The 13,578-nt window shown below is 37.2% G+C and overlaps 1 pseudogene; it reads left to right on the forward strand.

Moving 5' to 3' along the window:
* Nucleotides 1-91: 91 nt before the first annotated feature.
* On the forward strand, nt 92-13,334 carry LOC126589321 (cation/H(+) antiporter 24-like; annotated as a pseudogene).
* Nucleotides 13,335-13,578: the final 244 nt, after the last annotated feature.

The following is a 13,578-nucleotide window of genomic DNA, read 5'->3' on the forward strand; positions in this document are numbered from 1 at the left end:
CATCAATTTTTAAATAAAATAGTACAGGTAACATTTGAACGAGTAAAGAAATATAGGGGTGACTTCGACCAAAAAGAAAAAAGAAAAAAAGAAAAAGAAAAAGAGATACCAGAGGGGCGATACAAAATATTTGGGTGATGGGTAAGAAATAGGGAACTTTAACGAAAAGCTCCCGGTACTGTTCATCTTAATGAAAAATCACATTTTTATACTAAAAAGTCAATCCTGGTACTATTAACTTTACCCTTTATTTTGTCCTTATCATTAAAACTCAAAGTTTTCAAACCTTTTTCATTAGTTTTCCTTAAGAAGGGATATCAACAATATCCTCACAAACTATTTGTTTTTGTTGGCAACCTCACAAACTAAGAAAATCTGAAAAATCTCTCTCTCTCTCTCTCTCTCTCTCTCTCTCTCTCTCTCTCTACATTTGCATGGTTAGGGTTTCCAGTTACTTCTATGCATGGTTAGGAAATTCCCACTTTACCATCCCCCAACCCCTTGGGATGGAAGTTCGAACAGATTTCAGGCGTCCGTGAAAGCTCAGGCCGGCAATGTGTCCATAGATCTCAACAATGTCTACCCTTCAACTATAATTTCATGTGGAAAGGCTCGAGAGGCAGGCTCCCTCAGCTTACTTTACGGTGAAAATCCGTTGAAAAGTTCATTCAGACTTCTGTTGTTGGAGTTCGCATTGATTAACGTCCTCACACGTATAATCCGTGTTCTTCTCAAGCCTCTCAAACAACCCAGAATTGTCTCAGACGTCATTTTACGTTCCTCTTCTTCCTAACAGATCTTGCATCGCACACACACACCCACGCATACATACATACATATATATATATATATACATACATATATATATATATACATACATATATATATATATATAATATTATATATGCATATAGAAAACGTTCATGCACGCACTCTCTAAGCATTCGATTTTTGGTTCCAATGCCCAGAGAGTCGTTAAATATGTGTGTGTATATATAATATATATGTATATTTATCATTATAAATTTCATATATTCTTGACTAGGTTATACGACATTCATCATTTTGGTATTCCAATTGACTTGATTAACTTTGTTTAGACCATCTTCAACCCTTGGGCTAAAAGCCAAATTTTTTAGCCCGGAAAATTTAACTTTTAACTCAGAAACATCTTTTCTGCTCCAACCCTTCTATCTTAAAATTTTAGCCCGGAATTATTAAAGAATGAAATTAGCCTAAATTTTTTTCTTAAATCAATTTAAAAAATAAAAATAAATATGTAGATTATTGTAAATTAATTTTATGAAATTTAGCCCGGGGGAAAGCTGGGGGATATTTGGCCCAGAAATAGCATTTGGCATTTAGCCTAAAATTTTAGCATGGGTTGGAGAGTGTTTTGGGGGGGGGGGGGAGAGGGGGTAAATTGGTTTTTAGTCCAGGGTTGGAGATGGTCTTAGGGAGGTATATTCTTAGGGAGGTATATTCATTGGACCGTCAATTTTAGGCCACAGCGAGAAATTTACCTCAGTTATGTTCCCAAAAAAACTCACAATTCATAGTGAAAAATATTGGATTAATTGGATTCAGTTAATATATTTTTTCTTATCAGGAGTGAAAATGGACGTTTCCCTAGTGAAAAAAGCCAATAAGAAACAATTGTGCATAGCATTTGCGGGAATGCTCCTCCCTTTCCTACTTATATCAATTGTTGCATTCAGTTTGCGCAAGTCCATGGACAAAGAACTAGCTAGAATTTCTTCACTCGGATTCATTTGCTCCGGCTTGGCCCTACCGTTGTTTCCGGTCATCCATTCCATCCTCAAAGAGCTCAACCTTCTGAGCTCGGAGATCGGACGGCTGGCATTGTCAATATCGGTGATCAGCGATGCGATTGGAGTGTGTATAATAATTTTATTTGAGGCAGCTAAGCAAGGTGAGGGCAACCACCTGGCTGTGATATGGTACTTGATTTCTTTGGTTGTTTTCTGGCCTTCATTGTATTTGTGATTAGAAGGAGTTTGTTGAGAGTTGCTGAGATCACCCCAGAGGGGCAGCCAGTGGACCAAACCTACGTGTTGGCGATTTTGTTGGGGGTTTTAGTGATGGGATGTTTGGCTGACATCTCCGGGATGGCGATCGCAAACGGTGCGTTCTGGTTGGGTTTGGCGATCCCGGATGGCCCTCCGCTTGGATCAACAATTGTGGAGAGGAGTGAATTGGTTATAGTAGATGTTTTGATGCCATTTGCTTTTGCAATGGTTGGGCTTTATGTGGATGTGAATTCCATGAGCTATGTTGGTTGGTCAAGCGAGTCCCTTGTTTGCCATCACTGCGAGTCTGCGACTGCCTATGTGGCTAAGTTGCTTGGAACACTAATCACTTCTGCCTTTTTGAGTTAGGGATGGGTTCGGTTTAAATCGGTTTGGTATTTTGCCAAAATCGAAACTAAACCGAAATTTCGGTTCGGTTCATTTTTTTTTCAGTTCGGTTTTTTCCGGTTTGGTTTCGGTTTTTTGTTTTTTTTTTCAAAAAATGAAAAACATTGAAATTTTAAATTTTAACATATCCAACACAATCATAACGTAAGCATTCTAACTAGAATCAAAGACAATGAAAATAAATATTTAAAGTTGAACTAAAATCATCAATCAAGTCTTCCGAAGTCCAAACTAACAACCTCACAACACAAAAATCGTATAAATGACTTAGAAAAGTTAAATTGTATGATGTTGTTTAAAGATCAAGGTTGTGTGCTTGTAACTGCATGTTGACAACTTGATTAGTAAAAGTAATGCGTGGGTGGATTTATTTAGTGTGTGTTGGATTCTTTTCCATCACAAATTACCCAAGTAATTTACCCGAAATAAATGTTTATAGATTCTGTTACATGTTATATGAGAGTATATTTGAAAAAGAAAGATGGGGCAGAAGTAGACAGTGCTATAGAGATGGATGTAGGTACTTCAGGAGGAAGTTTGGTTCTGGAACCTTACATGGGGGATAAATAATAGGTTAGGGTTTAGAGTTTTTATAGGCCTTTTAAAAATATTTTGAGCTTAAAGTTTGGCAATACATTGGGTTTAACACATTTTAACTTACAAATTGGGTTTAGAAAATAATACTCCAAAACAAATAATTAAATAAAAAAATCAATTTAATTAATTCGGTTCGGTTCAGTTTCTAGATCACTAAAACCGAACCGAACCAAAAGAATTTGGTTCGGTTCGGTTTTTTCAATTCGGTTCGGTTTTTTCATTCTGTTCGGTTTTTTCGATTTCGGTTCGGTTTTCGGTTTTTTTCGGTTTTCGATTTTTTGAACCCACCCTTACTTTGAGTTGCCACTCAGGGATGGTGTTACACTCAGCTTCATGCTAATCCTAAAAGGTCAAGTAGAGATAACGGTTTTTCTCCATTGGATGGACAAAAAGGTAAACGTACGTCATTGGAATGTATATGAAAGAAATGTTATATGGACTTATAAAAAGCATAAAGATCATGTGAAATGGCAGTTAATTTTGTCACATCCCGACCTGGGCTCCATCACATCCCGGACTCAACTCCGCTGTAGCACGATATTGTTTACTTTGGGTCCCGACCACGCCCTCACGGTTTTGTTTCTAGGAACTCACAACTTCCCAGTAGGTCACCCATCTTGTGATTGGTTTCTCCTGATCTCGCTTAACTTCTGAGTTTCTATGAAATTCAAAACCAGTAAGCTTTTAAAAGGTCTCTTGTTATATGGAGGTGGGTATGTACATTTAAGGCATAGAAGATCCACTCCCCTGGGCGATGTGGGATCTAACAATCCACTCCCCTTAAGGGCCCGACGTCCTCGTTGGTGCACTTTCGGCTAGGGATTGGCTCTGATACCAAATTGTCAGAGCCCAACCCGACTCCATTCCGCCTAACACAATATTGTATGCTTTGGGCCCCGATCACGCCTTCACGGTTTTGTTTCTAGGAACTCACATGAGCACTTTTGGCTAGGGTTGGCTCTGATACCAAATTGTCAGAGCCCAACTCGACTCCACTCCGCCTAACAAGATATTGTCTGCTTTGGGCGCCGACCATGCCCTCATAGTTTTGTTTCTAGGAACTCACATGAGAACTTCCCAGTGAGTCACCCATCCTATGATTGCTCTCGTCCAATCTCGCTTAACTTCGAAGTTCCCACGGAACCCGAAGCCAGTGAGCTCCCAAAAGGTCTTGTGCTAATTAGAGGTGAGTATGTACATATAAGGTGTAGATGATCCATTTCCCTGGGCGATGTGGGATCTCACAAATTTGTACTTCTTGCATCACATGACATTGTTAGTCAACACATTAACTGCTATATTAGATGGCAAAAAAATGACTGAAAACTTCCACTACTTGCATAAAAAGGTTCTTAGATTTGTTGCCAAGACATTTAATTTACACCTAATTAGTATACTCCCTGACAACTGTTAATGTTAATAAGAAACACAAATGTCACGCCCCAATCTCAACATACGTCCAGAATCGACACGTGACGTCACCAATACCCGTACATCTAACATACCCCGCCTCCGGGATATGTACAAAGCATAAATCAAGATTCAAATTTCGTAGCATTTTTCGCACAATTTATGGCTGCATCTAATCTCTTCGTTAGACTGCCTATGTACCTTCAATAGGGATCAAGCCATTCGTAGTTCAACGTTCGTCAAACTTTAATCTTTTCGTAAAATACTTATAATGAAAAAAAAACATAGAGTACCACACTATGCATTAACCATAAGCCATACACAACTATCATCTTGTCATGCACGCAGGTATGCTATGCCCACACATATATTTTCCACTTCATCCTTTATATAAATCACTACATTTCACATGATTCTCCATTTCATAATATGCAACATCTCAAAGAACAATCAATGGATCACCATGCTATTCTCTAGCCAAAATAGTCAACGAGTCTAATTATAATGACAAAAATCACAACCAACATTATTACACAATCACATCAATCAACAACACATCATATACCAAAATGTAGGGCTAGAGTGACACATTTTGGCCGAAGCCTACATCTCAGAAGTTGATATCAATCCAAGGAACTAACAAGTCAATGATACGATTCCGGACCATCACTCAACGGAATCCAAACCAGGATACGATTCCGGACCATCACTCAATGGAATCGCAGAGTATAAGGGATTCCGGACCATCACTCAACGGAATCCAAACAGAACTTAGTTCCGAACCATTCAACAGAACCGAACGGAAGTCCAAGAAGCATAACTACGGCTCGAAGGAACAAGACATGATTCAAGTTACTCAATTCACGAAGACTCAACAAAACGAACTAATATCGAGCAACAAATCCCCATCACAATGGGTTATCGGTCCATTACTAGATCTCACATCTCTCAAGCAATTCAATAGGCATTTCAATCACATGACACAACCATTTCCAATTCACAAGTCAAATCATATTTCACTACATCATACCAATCACTATGCTTCCAATATTATATCTCTATCCATAGCTTGTAACATATCAGGGAATCACGAAGCACAATATTAGTATTTAATTACGTTAATCAATCAGTGAGATAGCACATCATTTCACGAGTTTAATTAAAGAACTGTACATAATTTCCTACTTGAGTTATGGATAATAACATGATAATTCTAATTTGTATGCACAAGATCCATTGTGCGTAATTCTCATTCACTCTAATCTAGGATTCTAAGATAACTTTATGGAAATGAGCAAAAGCAAGGATTCCGAATCACTCAACAGAATCCAACAACACTGGGTTCCGGACCACTCCACGGAACCAAATTACAAGTATGAGATAATCTATAAAAAGAAAGACCATTGATCATAGTTTATAACCTCAAATATAAGTTCGTAAATATGAAAACATAATCAAGTCTCTAACAACTCCGAAGAAGTCACCTAGACATCCAACGACTTATCCCATTCAAACCATCAAGATTCTCAAAAACCATCATTCATATGTACATTAAAACTAGGGCTAGAGGGACGCAATTCAACTGAAGCCCACATAAGTAACCAAACAAGAAGTGGCTCCCCCCCCAAAGCAGATTAACCAAGCAGAGCCACCCTTAAGAAAGTAACCAAGTAGGCAGTGACCCCCCAATGTGGATTAACCAAGCAGAGTCACCCCTACAACTATTAGGAAATGATCACCCCATGCGGATTAACCAAGCATGATCACTCCTAAGCATACATGGCCATAAGGATTACCCAACGCGGGTTAACTAAGCGCGATCCATATGTAGTATGGTCCCCCAATGCGGATTAACCAAGCAGGACCACTAATGACCCCCCAATGCGGATTAACCAAGCAGGGTCAAAATAATCAGGTAGGTAGTGATCACCCAATGCGGATATACCAAGCATGATCACTCCTAGAATGCGTATGGTCCCCCAATGCGTTTTAACCAAGCAGGACCACCAATGTACAACTACTGCATGGTGCAGTAAACTCAACACCTCAACTTATCCACATCTCAACCTCTATGAGTTACAACGTAGTCGCCTACACCATCAACTTCTCAAGGTCACCACTAATATGTCACCCAAGCATATAAGTGCTACAACATACCTCTAATAGGATTCTAGGATCACATTGTCATGAAAATAATCATACTCATCATTCACATTACTAAAAGGATAATTAAACTCACATATATTACAACCATCATCAGTACACAAGCCAAATCATGCTAATAAGCATATGTCTATGGTTAAATATATAAAATCACATTTCAATAGAAATCGCATTTATAACACCAAGCCATATTCACAAATGATATAAATATAAGAATTTAAAGTATCGTCAACTGTTAGAATATCCAAGTGGTGGACCTATCTAAATACAATCAACCAACAACATTTCATAAATCGAATGCCACACATCGGAAAATCCAACTTTTTCCAAAAATTCTCATATTTTACAAGAATGAAGATCTCAACAAGGGAAACATTATTCACAACTAGGCCAACAACAAATTCTAACCGGAAACCATCCAAATTCATCGGGGAAAACCGGGTTTCTAGGGTTTTAAACACCCAACTCTAAAACGAATACGAAAGCACAAACCAAGCATACCAACTTGGAGATTATGAAGAGTAGATGAAGTTTCATACCTCACTCGAAGGAAATGGTTGCCGGAATCATCGGAAAAATGACACAATCGCCGGAAAACCCACGGGACTTTGCTGCCTCGAACTGGAAAAGTGGATCAGAAAATGGGAAATCTAACACCACAGGGTCGTAGGGCTCTTCAAGAGCTTTCCATGGACACCAAGATCACCCAAAACGGAGTTCGGATGAAGAAGATATGAGCGGGTCAAGTTTATGGGTCAAAAGGGTCGAAAATGCCCAAAAAAGGGTCAAAATCAGACCCTCCTCTCCCTTTTTTTTTTTTTTTTTTTTTTTTTTTCTGTCTGTTCTCTTTTTATTTCCCCTTTTCTCCCTGGTCCCTCTCCCACTATGTGGGAGTTTTAAAATAAATTAAAATATAAAGATTAGTAACACAACTTCAATTATCCGTAACTATACCGTTAAAACTCAGACTCGCAAGCGGCTTTAACCTATATGTTCGTGATCTCGAAATCTATTCAACGATATAAATTGTGACCTCAAAAGGTCCACGTATTTTAAATAATTAATCTCCAAACTTCAACCTTCGTAACTAATTTAATTAAAATCTTAATTCAAACAAATTAAAATAAATTCTCGAAAAATAATATAAAATCTCAATAATACAAATACGTAGATTATAACAGTGAAATCCAGGAACGGGATTTCACAACAAAAGAATCAAACTAGAGAAAACAACTTCTTATATATCAGTTTTGTGTTTTTCAACTATGATCGAGTTTAGATGAGCTTATTTGTGAAGAGCCCTCAGACCGAATTGTGCTTATATCCAAACTACGTTACTTTTGAATTTAGGGTTTAGCATTTTTATTTTTCCTAGAAAATCATAAATGAAACATATTTCTACTCATCCGAACTCACTTGCTAGCTGTTTTGTGTGTATACAACTATACATGCACAGAGAAATTGGCGATTCCAGGGTTTACAATGATGGTGATATCCGTCACTACAATGACTGCAATATCCACACCGTGATCAGCATCCTCTATGACCCAACAAGGCAATACATGATCCATAAAAGGAGAACCACCCAACACACTCCTTGAAATCTCCAATCTTCCTGAAATCTCCAATCCAACTCTAAGCACCCCGCTCAGTATCTTTTCTCTCCATCTCATCGACCTTGTTGGCAGGGCTTCTCTTGTGCTTATAGACCATGAAAAACAGGAAGAGCATAATTCAAAATATGCAGTTTGTCACACAATCCACAATGTCTTAATACAATCAAAGGTGAGTGTGTTAGGCTCCATCCCTTCACAGCTATAGTGCCATACAGATCAATGTACCAAGACATTTATGACCTAGCTTTTGTGAAAAAGGCAACACTGATAATTTTGCCTTTTTACAAGGAGTTTTTGGATACTCTGGAGGATAATTAACAGAAATTGTGAGGAATGTGGTTAGATCTGTCAATTCAAATGTGTTAGCCCATGCACCTTGCTCAGTTGGAGTTCTGGTTGACAAGGGTTATGTTATACATAACCAACTGGCATTAAGGAACACCGAGCTACATTTGTCGTGCTATATTTGGGCGGAGCAGATTCTAGGGAGGCATTGTGTTATGTAGATAGGATGGCTGGAAAATTCAATGTGTCACTGACTGTGATTCGGTTTCTTTCGCACAATTTTGAAGGCGATGATGAGATGGAGAAAAAGTTGGATGACGGGCTTGTGACATGGTTTTGGGTGAAGAATGAGAGGAATGAGAGGGTGAGTTATAGAGACGTGGTGGTGAGGAATGGGGATGAGACAATCTCAGCCATTCAATCAATGAATGATGATAATGAAAATAATTATGACCTTTGGATTGTGGGGAGAAAACAAGGGATCAACCCTGTGCTTATATCTGGGCTATCATTTTGGAGTGAGAATGATGAGTTGGGAATAATTAGGGACTATATTTCCTTTCTTGATTTTTGTTGTACTGCTTCTGTGTTAGTGGCACAACAGCAGATTTTGAGGGGGCAAGGGTTAGATAGTACTGTTAGAATATGAGCATGAGTATGAATCCGTGGATTAAGTTATTTGATTCAAGTTTGGATAAGAAGTCTTATTGAGAATGGATTTGTAATCCATGTTATGCTGAAACACTATGTTGGTTGTCTATAAGGATTCTAATAGGGGAATCCTTATGGGATTTGGCGATTATGTTGTGTATATATAGTGACCTTTGCTCTCATAGTTGGTATGCTCTATCATTGAACTAAGACCTATTATTAGTTAGAGCAAACGGATTACTGGAGAGAGGAGAAGGTGTACTGCTTGTTTGCTGCAGAACCTGGAATGGCTGCTTCCTCAAATTCATCTGTAGGTATGATCTTCTCCGTATATTAGTTGTGTTTTGATCACAGTAATTCATATTACTTGTTCTTGGTTTGTGTTTCAAGATCTAACATGTGGTATCAGAGCCTTAATCACAAGTTTATGAATCTTGTTATTAAATCAATGGGTTATGTAACTTAAATAAATTTGCCTTATGTTTCAACGTAGAGGAATCGAACTCGGGTTCCGGTATGTGGTTTTTATGAATAACGACAAAATGTGTTATTAAAATATTACCGTTAAAACCTTTCCAAAAGTTTTTCTTTTTCGTTGGACTTCGTGCAAAATCATTGGTCTGGGTTCTCTCCCCAATTTGGGGTTTTTCGATTACAGAAATCACAAACATAAGCCATAAATCTCTAAACTACTGTTATCAATTTGGATGATTATTTCCGCTATGCTATCTCAAATTGAAACTCATATGCAGGAGGTATGTTTGATGATTTATGTTTATTTATCAGTATTGGCATACCTATTTTGATGCTTGGTTTGAATCGAGGTTTTCTTTTTGAGTTTTGAAATATAGATATCGAAATCAAAGAAAAATCCAAACTAATTAAAATTGCCAGTTAGGAATTCTTATGTAATGGATGACCAATCACATATAAGGCTATAATTTTCTAATATCATTGAAGACATTGACTTGAGAGAGAATTTGACCATTGGAACCCCTAAACCATTATCGAATGAGGTTTTTCCCCAGACTAGAGAAAATGTTGATTCCTTCCTTGAACATCGATCTGGGTTTTCCTTCCCAACACTAAAATCTTCTATTTTCAAATTCTAAATCGCTTCCGCTGTCCGTTTCGTGAATTTGAAATGCTGTGATTAAAAGGTTTGTTGTTAATTGCTTTGTTTCCATTGAAATCCTATATATATGAATGTGTTTTGGCATCCATTGAATACATGTATAGATGAATGTGTTTGGCCTTTAAAGTCTGCATTAATCGATTGCTGCAGTGAGTCATATGTTAGATCAACTTCTTTTAAATATAAATCTCGATTTTGATTTAACTGTGATTAACCTTTTTTAAAATTGCTTTTTACATGTATGAGACACCATTAAACCATTCGGTAGAAATTAGCGAATTATTTAAAGTTCTTGTTATATCATTTTACTTTATGTACGCTTATCAACAGATTGTTGTTAAGACTATATGTATGGGTCTGTGATTATAGTCATGATGTGCAAAGTGATGTTGAGATGAAATCAGGAACTAATAAGTTCATATTTGTGATTTCATGATATTTGGAGCATCTACAATATCATTAAGGACTATGAACTTGGCAAATATTCCCGTCTTGTAAGGGGAAGCAATTACAAGAAGTGGAGATGTGAGATAGGACTCTTATTGACTCTCAATGAATTTGACATAGCCCTTGAAACTCCCAAGCCAATTTTGACTGATTAAAGCACTAGGGCTGAGAAAGCTGATGTAGAGAGATAGGTCAGAGCAAACAAAGTGGCACTTTCTATACTTGAAAGTGCCATGACTGATACTGTTTGAGGTGGGATCAAGAAGCATGAATTACCTATTGACTATTTACAAGCAATTGAGAGGAAGTTCAAAGAGTCTCAGTAGGCAGAAATCAGTCAATACATGGCAATGCTTACCACATACAAGATTGAGGGCATGGGTTCAATCCGAGATCACATACTGAAGATGACCAATGTTGCTGAGAAGTTGAACTCAATGGATGTCAATATTGGAGAAAACCCGATGTTCTAAAAAACGCCCTAGTTGGCCGCCTAGGCGCTGGGCGCCTAGCAACCGAGGCGTTTTTGGGCAAATCGCGCAGAAAAATTGGGTTCGGCCTAGGCGGCACCTAGGCGGGCTGGGCGGTCCTAGGAGGTTTTTTATTTTTTATTTTTTATTAATTACGTGCTTTTTTCTTTTTTGGTTTCATGGTGGTATACTTATGGAAATGGTGTATCTAATTTGCAAATGATGGATTTACTACAAGTTCATCCAATACTTATGGAAATAGTGTACCTAATTTGCATTTTATCATTATTTTATTATCCATACAAGTACAGTTTTTTTTAGGTGTCAATATGCACTTATTTACAAGATATACAAGAAATTTACCTAAATCCGCCTAGGCCGCCTAGCCACCTAGGCTCTAGGCGCTAGCCTGCCACCCGACTAGCGCCTAGCGTTTTTTAGAACCTTGAGAAAAACAGTTGGTTTTCATGATTCTCCAGGCTCTTCCAATCAAATACTCTCAGCTGAAGGTGTCTTATAATACACAATACAAGAGTTGGGATATATATATGAGCTTATCGCACAATGTGTTCAAGAGGAGACTCGGCAATAGCAAGAAAGAGGCAAGGATGTTGAGACTGTGAATTTTGTGCCAGGAGGAAAGGGGAAGAAATTCAACAATGCTGGAAATAATTCAAGTAAGAATTTCATGTACTCCAAACCTTCTGACAAGACTGGTACTTCTGCTAAAATATTTGATATTTCTAAACGGTCTAACAATCTTAAACCAAAAATTAAAAATGTTGCCAAGCTTAAGTGTTTTTTTTTCTTCTGCAAAACTTGAGGACATCTAAGAAAGGATTGTGAAATGTTTAAGGATTATCTGAGAACTAATGGCAAGGAGGTAGTTAATGTCTGTGAAGAGTCTTTTGATCACTAGGAGTAGTTTGTTATTCTGTTTTATAAAGAGCAATTGCTGCATTAAGGATAGTTGCAAAATAAAGTTTGAGAAGTGCTGCTACTGTGAAGTTCGAAGAGCTGGTGTGGTAGTAATGTTCTTCTCTAAAGTTAAGTTTATGTTTAGCTAGTTTAATTATCAATTAGTATAATTGTTAGCTAGGTTTATTGCATTCAGAGATTCAATTTTTGTAATTGATTGGTTTGATATATATATATATATATATATATATATATATATATATATATGTGTGTGTGTGTGTGTGTGTGTGTGTGTGTGTTTTGGATTCAGTTTGATGCTTTGAGAATCTTTGTGATTTGACTTGAGCAGTTGGTTGAATTCATATATTGGTAATTCATTATATTGGAATGAATTACTAGTTGATAGTTTTACTATTTGTTGGACTTAACTGTTTCGAATTAAGTTGAGGAATAGTGGGAGTAGACAATTTTAAGGTCTACTTGTATCAATTTGGTCATAATGTTATAAGTGCAAATTGAACATATGTGATTTGAAGTTAGCATTTACATAATGGTTGTAATTGACATCTTTTGGTCCTGTGTTTTGAAATGCACGGGTAAATTGTTTATGATGAAACTCAAAAGACTTAGTGATCACCCTGTTGTAAACTTGATAGAACTAATTTACTTTTTCATACTTGCTCAAGTGGGAGAATGTTAAAATATGAGCATGAGTATGAATCTGTGGATTAAGTTATTTGACTCAAGTTTGGATAGGAAGTCTTATTAAGAATGGATTTGTAATCCATGTTATGCTGAAACACTATGTTGGTTGTCTATAAGGATTCTAATAGGGGAATCCTTATGGGATTTGGCGAGGATTATGTTGTGTATATATAGTGGCATCTGCTCTCACAGTTGATACGCTCTATCATCGAACTAAGACCTATTATTAGTTAGAGCAAACTGATTACTAGAGATAGGAGAAGGTGCACTACTTGTTTGCTGCATAACCTGGAATGGCTGCTTCCTCAAATTCATCTGCAGGTATGATCTTCTCTGTACATTAGTTTAATGAACATAAGTTTGTGTTTTGATCACACTAATTCATATTACTTGTTCTTGGTTTGTGTTTCGAGATCTAACAAGTACAAGTGGAAGGTTTGCATGTAGCCCTAGCCCTACTCAGAAGATGAAGAATTTGTTAATTTCGTGGTGTTGCTAACTAGGGTTTGATATTTCATAAACAAGATGAGTATGTATTGCTAGCTAGGTTAAGGCTTCGCAAAATGGCCTTTGAAAGAGAATTAAGGAATTGAAACCAGCTGAGGTAGAATTAATAGAGTTTAGGGGAGTGAATAAAATGAGTACTCATTTGAATATATACTTAGTGATGTATCATATGTTGTTACATGTATAGATGCTTTATATCATGTACTCATTTTATTGAAAAGGGGTGTGATATCCAC

Source organism: Malus sylvestris, chromosome 11 (assembly GCF_916048215.2).
Source record: "Malus sylvestris chromosome 11, drMalSylv7.2, whole genome shotgun sequence".
NCBI lineage: Eukaryota > Viridiplantae > Streptophyta > Magnoliopsida > Rosales > Rosaceae > Malus > Malus sylvestris.